Source organism: Lepidochelys olivacea, assembly GCF_965140295.1.
Source record: "Lepidochelys olivacea isolate rLepOli2 genome assembly, chromosome: 24".
In the NCBI taxonomy this organism is placed as follows: Eukaryota; Metazoa; Chordata; order Testudines; family Cheloniidae; genus Lepidochelys; species Lepidochelys olivacea.
Window position 1 is genome coordinate 17,632,119 of NC_140434.1, and position 8,622 is coordinate 17,640,740.

At 44.2% G+C, this 8,622-nt stretch overlaps 1 pseudogene across 4 annotated transcripts; it reads left to right on the forward strand.

Annotated features, from left to right (window-relative positions):
* Window positions 1–8,622, forward strand: LOC311512262 (interferon-inducible GTPase 5 pseudogene; annotated as a pseudogene). Of its 4 annotated transcripts, none has more exons than XR_014714644.1 (3): window positions 1–84; window positions 2,253–2,366; window positions 3,995–8,622. The product of XR_014714644.1 is annotated as an interferon-inducible GTPase 5 pseudogene (transcript). The 4 variants fall into 4 exon arrangements; XR_014714645.1 differs by having other exon boundaries at window positions 56–98; XR_014714647.1 differs by lacking the exon at window positions 1–84 and adding an exon at window positions 1,522–1,685.

An 8,622-nucleotide genomic window follows, 5' to 3' on the forward strand; every position in this document is an offset into this window, starting at 1 on the left:
TCTTGGGAAGCAGAGAAGCATCAGGTCAGAAAACTCCTTCTCCTATAAATCAATCCTGAACCAGTTTCTAATATTACAAAAATAGTAAGTAAAGCCAGGTAAGGTGTGTTAGATTATCTTTTGTTTTAGCTTGTGAATTTTCCCTTTGCAAGAGGGAGGTTTATTCCTGTTTTTTTTGGTAACTTTGAACTAAGCCTAGAGGGAGTTCCTCTGTGTTTGTGATTCTTTTGTTACCCTATAAAGTTATCTTCCATCCTGATTTTACAGAGGTGATTCTTTTACCTTTTCTTTAAATATAATTCTTCTTTTAAGAATCTGATTGGGGTTTTTAGTGTCCTAAAAACCCCAGGGTTTGGTTTACCTATTTGGTTGATATATTATTCTCAAGCCTCCCCAGGAAAGGGGGTGAAAAGGCTTGGGGGGGGATATTTTAGGGAACAGGAATGCCAAGTGGTCCTTTCCCAGATTGTTTGTCTAAATCACTTGGTGGTGACAGCAGCATACTGTTCAAGGACAAGGTGGAATTTGTGCCTTGGGAAAGTTTTTAACCTAAGCTGGTAAAATAAGCTTAGGGGGTCTTTCATGCGGGTCCCCACATCTGTACCCCAGAGTTCAGAGGGGGGAAGGAACCATGACAGGCTGCCTGAGGGTAGCAGTTGAGGGGTATCAGAGTAACAGCCGTGTTAGTCTGTATTCGCAAAAAGAAAAGGAGGACTTGTGGCACCTTAGAGACTAACCAATTTATCTGAGCATAAGTTTTCATGAGCTACAGCTCACTTCATCGGATGCATTCTGTAGAGAATCTACAAGATCTTTTTATATACAGACAAAGCATGAGAAGATGCCTCCTCACACCCCACTCTCCTGCTGGTAATAAGTTGAGGGGTAGCAGCTCCTGAAAAGGTATCTGGGAAAAAGGTCCCATAAAAGCATGACCCCACTCTGGGGAGAGTTGGTAAAATCCTGACATTCACAGGGGAATCAGTGTTTCTGTGTCACAGCCTATGGGCCTGACCCAAAGCCCATTGCTGGCACAGGAATAGCTCCCACAGACACGTGGGACTAAATGGTAGAATAAAGGGCCACACTGGGGTACTGCCATTCACTGCAAAAATAGCGAGTTGGAAAACATGGGAAAGGTTCAGTGTAATTTAAACACTATTTGTGGTGTGACAGCACGTTTGTTTCTTCCCAGCAGGGAGAGGTTCCAGGTGGTCATTCTGCAGCACTGCTCCTGCAGCCAGAAACCCCCAAAGTGGGGCTGGCTGTGGGGATATTTAACCCCTGAATGTGCCTGGAGCAGCCCCCCCCCCTCCCCTGCCTGAGCAGCTCTGTGTCTACTGGTGTGCCAAGGGGCTGCTCCTGCCTTTGTACATGTCGCCATGGGAAGGTGGGGGCAGATCATGATGAAATCTGCAGCAGGCATCTCCTGACCTAAGCCCAGAGCTTCTTCCCCTGACCACTCCCTGAGTGTGTTTGTGCCAGGAATGAATCTGAGAAACTGCTGCAGAAGGTCCCAGCCCTGCTGTTGGCTCTGCTAGATCCACCTCTGCATTCCTCTTGGCTGAGCAGAGAATAGCCAGGGAGGAGAGGGGCTGGGCTGGGAGAAGAGCCAGCAACATTGCTCGGGCAAGGGAGGGGAGGAGCGAGTCCTTCCTGAGTGAGCAACATTGCTTCAGCTGGTGGTAAGAAACTGGGGGGGGGGGGCAGGAGACCTCCCCTGGGTCCCTTAAATGGCACCCCTGCTGGGAGCCAGGATTCCTGGGTTCTCCAACTCTGGGAGCAGAGTTGGGACTAGTGGTTAGAGCAGCAGGGTGGGAGTCAGAACTCCTGGATTCTCTCCCCAGATCTTGGAGGTCTCATGGGATAGAGCACGTGAGGGCAGACCTTGCAATTATAGTGCACCCTAGTGAAGTGCTTATGTTTTTCTTGGAGATCTGTGTCTGTACTCTGACTCTGCCCAATCCTGTTTATCTTATGAGAGCTGATTTGATTAAATTCAAAGTTGCTGCAGGAAATCTTTTCAGAGTACTTTTACAACAATCCAACCAAACTCACTTTTCTCAGAACCTGACTGTGCCCGAGGTCAGTCAGGCATTGGTCAAGCTATTTTTAACATTCAAGAATCTGGCTTTGCGTTGGTCCCATCTTGCTGCTGTAACTAGGGAATGCACGTTCAGAATTGTGATCTGGACTCTGATACGTGACAATTTGCAAGAGACGTTTGTGCTTTCACTTCCATTCTGACTCAGACGGAAAGCCACAGAGGGCAGAGACAGAAAGAAGGAGACCGAAAACCAACATTGTGTTCATTTGCTTTACTTCTCCATGTAGCTCAGACTAACAGAGGCATTTGCGACTGGAAGGTAAGACCATCTCCTCTGGTTTGTGCCTTTTAAAATGATTCTGTTACTATATTTAATCACTTGCTGTTATTTGCTTAAAAGCTGAAGGGTTTCTTTAAAATGGCTGCGTGGCCCTTAAAAATGGCTGCCCAGTGTGAACACACACTATGGATTTCACAGCTCTGAAGCCTGCTCTTGAATACACAGCTGGGGCCTGCTGTTGAATCTTCCATCTTGTTAGATTTTGTCAAAATAACCAGCTGGGTGTGTGTGTTGTGTGGGTATCCTATTTCTGTGTGCAATAGGGGTAAAATGTTCAAAAGCACCAGAATGATTTAACTTTAGGATTTCCAACTCTGACTGAAGCTATTCCACGAGACCCCCCCGTGACATAATGTAATTTTCTTAAAATATCCTATTAAAATCTCCCGGACTTCTTTCACTAGTCACCGAGAGAGCGATGCTGGTTCCGGGAGACTCCAGGCCAATCCCAGAGGGCTGGCAACCTTATTTAACTTAGGGTCAGATCTTCAGTGGTTTTCAAACTAAGGTACACGAGCTCTCGTGAGAGGGTAGGTCAGAAAAATCCTGTCATGGCGGACAGCGTATTTTGTTTAGTAAGATTTGGCAATCTAATCACAGATATATTATGACCCTATCTCAGCTGAAGGTATGCATAAACTACATTATTTGGAAAGGGGTTCGCAGCCTAAAAACTTTGAAAACCGCTGTTCTAAGGTATTCAGGTTCAAGTGCGTCATGTTGCACAATACTTTCCATTCTAATTTCCTCTTTTCAGACCTTTGTGACGTTCCGAACCATTGAATTTTGGGGGTACAGAAATGATCCATGTTTAGTTATCCCAGGGAGTGACAGTTTTTATTTTTAAGACACATCCCTTCAGCTGTTTCTGCATTATAAAAACACTTTTCCTACCGTGTAAAAAATATTTTGTTTTAAAAGAGAGAAACTTTAAACTGTGGTACAGGCATATAGTAACTCATTGCTAAATTTGGGGGCACAAGGAAGAACTAGAACTAAGAAAGCTGTGATTTTTTTTTTTTTTTTGTAAAAAATGCCTTAAATTCTTATGTTCACAGAGGCCTCTTTAAATAGCTCTGATTGAATAAAGGGCCCTTAGACAAGGCATAAATGTACACTGTAACACAAAACCTTGTAGCAATAGTAACCTCTCTGTAAAATAACGTTACACACAGCATTGGTTAATATATTTCAGTACAAAATATTTTCATCAAAAACTGGCCATTTTTCTAAAATGAAAATTTGTATATATATGTGAAATGTTTTGGATTTTTTTCAATGAATGTGGCAAACAAAACAACCGGGAGGGGGGAAATTGTTGAATTTTTAAAGTTACCCGTTCTCTTCTCCCAACTCCCATTTTTCTGGGACAAATTGTAAAAAGGGGGAGGCATCAAAAACAGCCCTAGCAACAAAGGACCAAAACCTGAAAAAACAAAACCAATTCTAAACTGGTAATTTCCTATAAACATTTTCTGAAATAAGTTACTTCCATGCTTTCAAGGCTGCCTCCTTAATTATCAGTAAAAAAGTCTGTGTAAATAACAAGTAATAATAATAATAACAACAGATAGGAACAATTCCTGAGATACTGTTTTCTTTTGAAGCAGACAAAATGCCATTGATATAGAAATACTTAAGGTTACTGTGAGAGCTGGAAGGCCAAGAGATATGGCTTCTGCCGTGAGAGAAGCCTTGACGTTTTCCGAAAATGCTGAGCTCAACATTGCCGTCATCGGGGAGTGCGGCTCTGGGAAATCATCCTTCATCAACGCCATCCGGGACCTGGATGATGAAGATGAGAATGCTGCAATAACCGGAGTTGTAGAAACAACACAAAAGCCAGTTCCATATCCATTTCCCACACACCCTAATGTGACCATATGGGAACTGCCGCCAATTGGGAGCCCAACCTTTCAGGCAGGCGGCTGCCTCCAGCAGGTGAATTTCAGCTGCTATGACACCTTCATCCTCATTACCTCGCAACGGTTCAGCTTCAGCCATGCCGACCTGGCCAGGAAGATCCAGGGGATGGGAAAGAAGTGTTATTTTGTGCGCTCCAAAGTGGATGTGGATTTGTACTCTGCCATACGACGCCGGCCATCCAGCTACAATGAAGAGAGGATCTTGCAGGAGATCAGAGAATACTGCTGCAAATGTCTGCAGGAGGAAGGGCTGAGGAACCCACAAGTTTTCCTCATCTCTGTCTGGTATTTAGGCAAGTATGATTTTCACATCCTGCAGGAGACTTTGGTGGAAGAGCTCTCCAGTGACAAAAATCACTCTCTTGTTCTTGCCCTGCCCAACTACTCTGAAAAAATCATACAAAAGAAGAAAGAAGCCCTGGAGCACGGGATTTGGCAGGTAGCTGCTGCATCATGTGTTGGAGCCCTTGTTCCTATTCCAGGTGTCTCTGCTGTTTGCAATGTTGTTGTCTTAGTAAAATACCTCAGGATTTTCAGCAGGAACTTTGGTCTGGATAGAGACTCCTTCACCAGGCTCTCAAAACGGACACAGAAACCCAGGGAGGAACTGGAAAGAGCTATTATAAAAACACGAATGGCTGAAGAGATAACCCAGTCTTTTGTCATCACATTACTGGCCAGTTTTGCTTTAGCGATAGCGTCTTCTGCCTTTGTGTGGGTACCTGTCATTGGTTCTGTCATATGTGCAGGGATTTCTTATAAAGCTTCCTACAGAACACTGCAGTCATTTTTGGAAGATGCTGCAGAAGATGCTAAAAATGTGCGGAGAACGGCTTGGGAACGTGAGCTTCTCGCTACAGAAAGAGAAAGAGAGTCCTCAAAAAAAGTCAATTAGCCAAAAACTTGACTTTCCATTTCCCAGATTCAGCTACCCAGCTGCCCTTAGTTTGTTTGGTTCTTATCTTTAGGAAAGGCAGGAAATACCCAGAAATAAGGTGTGGCCAAAAATATCAGTAGAACATGTGGTGGATAGCAGGACTTGCGTATAAAGGCAGCCAAACCAGCCCCTATAACACTGTTAGTGAACTGGGCATTCCCGTGGAGAGACGGCCAATTCAAACCACCTGGGGATCTGGTGTCATGCCCACAGCTGCCCCTGGCCTAGGGATAGAGTCAGGGACCTGGTATGGGACATGAGAGGGTGTGGGTGTTTTAGGGAGTCCCTGACATAGAGGAGCCTGGGATGTCACCCAGGGAGCCTGTGAGGGGAAATGAAGGGGTAGAACAAGCCCTCGGTGTGTACAATGAGTTGTGCCAATCGGAACAACAAAACATGTGGTCCTCTAGTGTATTTTATGGCAACTTGCGGTGAATTTTTCTGGTTAGTATAAGAACCATATTCATAGACACCCTGTTGCTCTCTCACTCATTACCAATATTGATACATGGATTCTGCTTGTATATGTTTTGTAAGAACTTTCAAATGCCCGATCTACAAATCTTTATCACTGACGCCTTTACATAGGTAGCCTGTCATCTTGTCAGACTTGGAAATACAGGTGTACCATATATGGCAGGCTTGATTCTTCAGCTGTCTCGTACTATATGTGCACATCGTTACTGGTACATAAGTGTGCAAAGCACACAAATTGTACCCACTCTGTGTCCTACAAGCTGGTGTGAGCCAGGAGTAACCGGATGGACGCCAATCAGCCTGTTTCAGTTACACTGAAAGAGGATTAAGGCCCCGTCTACACTATGGGTGCTACAGTGGCAGACGCTGCGGTGCCATAGTGTAGATGCTTCCTACAGCGAGGGAAGGGTTCCCGCCCCCCCATCAGTGTAGTAAATCCTCCTCTCCAACGGGCAGTTGCTAGGTGGACAGGACAGAAGAATTCTGTCTACCTAGCTGCATCTGCGTTGGGAGTTATATCAACCTAACTACAGGGCATAAAATTTTTCACAGCCCTGCATGATGTTTGATCTAATTTTTAAGTGTAGACTAGGCCCGAGACTAATTAGTTACAGAAAACTAAAGTGACTTTACTCCTGAATGAGATCATCCACATGGGCATTTAACACACTTTATCTTATGCACGGGGACTTCGCTCATTTACTTGATTTTCATTAACTTTTCTGAGCGTTATCCACAACCTCCACCATTCAGGACAGCACTACCTAACCCAGTGAATGCAGCTTCATTGGCAATCTTAACTTTGTATATCCTGGTTTTTAGAGGTTTGAGCTCAGCTGAACTTGATGTTCTGGAAGGACACAAGATAATGCAAAGTTAAGGTAACCCAGGGTAAGGTAGATTTTTGTCAGAGAATTCTTAGTTTGTTAGTTTAAGAAAGCAAACTGGTTCTTTCCTCACATGTTCTAGAGAGCGTTTTATACTCCAGCCTGGCAGTATTCAATTTTAATTTTTGTATCATTTAAATTGGCAATACCAATGGTTATTTTTAAGCTTTTTTTTTTCATTTTTATCTCTTTAATTTTTCACAATTGAGGGAAGTTATGGTGGGTCAATCGGGGCAGACATTAATTATGACGGAAGTTCCTGAGATTCAAAACACAAATTGTCAACATCGCTTGTCAAAATATACAAAGTAAATATCCTGGAATCAAACTGTGGTAAGTTCTTTACATTTCCGTTTATTATCAGCGGAAATATTTTTCCTTGGCTTGTGTATGTACAGTGAAATTGATATTTACCGACATTAACTCTGATAAAAATCGAATCCTTCCAAGCCAAACGAGTCTGGTGTAGTTACAGTGGTACAATGCCCCAGTGTGGATGCTGTTATACAGGTGTAAAGGTCTACATGGGGAAGGTATTTTTGTATATCTTTAGGTGTTTTTTTTTTCAGCATAAATTACCATGTGTCCACACACAAAGGATTTTTTTTTTTTATACTTTAGAAGTGACTCTGGTTTGGAATAAATGATATTCCTGTTAGTTTCATGTGGATGCATCCCCATTTCAAATTAACTGGGGAGGAGGAGACAATGATGGGAGCTCCCTATGAACTGGGGGGCAGCAGGACAGGAGCGGGGGACCTCCTGAGACTCAGGGCTGGGGCACTAAGGGGGTGCCTGCTCCAGAGTAGGAAAGGGCATCCTATTCCTGGGCAGCTGGTGCTTGGTGTATTGGTATCCCCTACCCCCTGCTCAAGTGCCTGTGCTCTGTCCCATCCCCAACCCTACACTGTTGGCTCCTAGCTGGCATATGTGCTCCTGCCCTGCCCCCAGGCTGGGTGTCTCTGCTGGGATCTGTGGTGGCGGGAAAGGGGGCAGAGACAAGAGTGGGACCTGGAGCTGGCTTCCAGGGAGCAGCTAGAAGAGCAAATGCAGGATTCAGGTCCAAGCCCTGTCATTTTGCAGTGTGGACACAGCTAAAGTCTGGGTTGTGACGCAGTATGGAATGTGGGTGACCATTTATAATGTATGATACCAATTTTACAAAATCACAAAGAATCTTATAAAAGATATGCCATGTAAGGCATCCGTGGAAAAGATACCATTTGCTAAATATGATAAAGCTTGTTTATATATATTATCATCTTCGTATCGTGGGTTGTAAATATGTGTGGTATATTGATATCTTTCAAACCTGTGCTGTGTATCTGGCTGACACCCCAAGACACATTGGTATCAGCACTACCAGCCTTCTTAATGGCCCATCAAGGGCCATCAGCTGGACAATGAGCCCATTGGGAGAAGCCAGGGGCTATGCCTAGGAGTCAGCAGGACATGTAAGGAGATGCCTGTGGACAGGGGACTCCAAGAGCTTTTCCATGCCCATGTGCTCGGAGCTTGTGTTTGGGACAGAGGATGTACAAGACACGTGGCAAAGGATATAAAAAGGCAGCTGTATCTTCTCCATTTTGGCTTCGACACGGCTTCTCACCTCTGGAGCAACTTCTCTGCACGCTGCAGCTCTGAACAAAGATCTGACAGGCCCATCCAAACTTTGGGTGTGTTCCAGAAGAACTTTACAAGCCAGCAAACTCGCCAGTGCTGCAAGGAACCTGATCTCTGGACTTAGAAATCATATGTACGTATCTGATTTCTTTCACCCTTTAACAACTCTCTTCTCTTTCTTTTCTTTAATAATAAAACCTTTAGTTGTTAGATACGAAAGGATTGGCTGGCAGCATGGCATTTTGGGTAAGATCCAAACTAGTATTGATCTGGGAATTGGTTGGCCCTTTGGGGATCAGAAGAACATTTTGTATAGTGAACAGTTTTAAGTAACTTCTCACTTTACTGGACCTATTTGCTGACTGGGAGGCTGAAACTGGAATGCA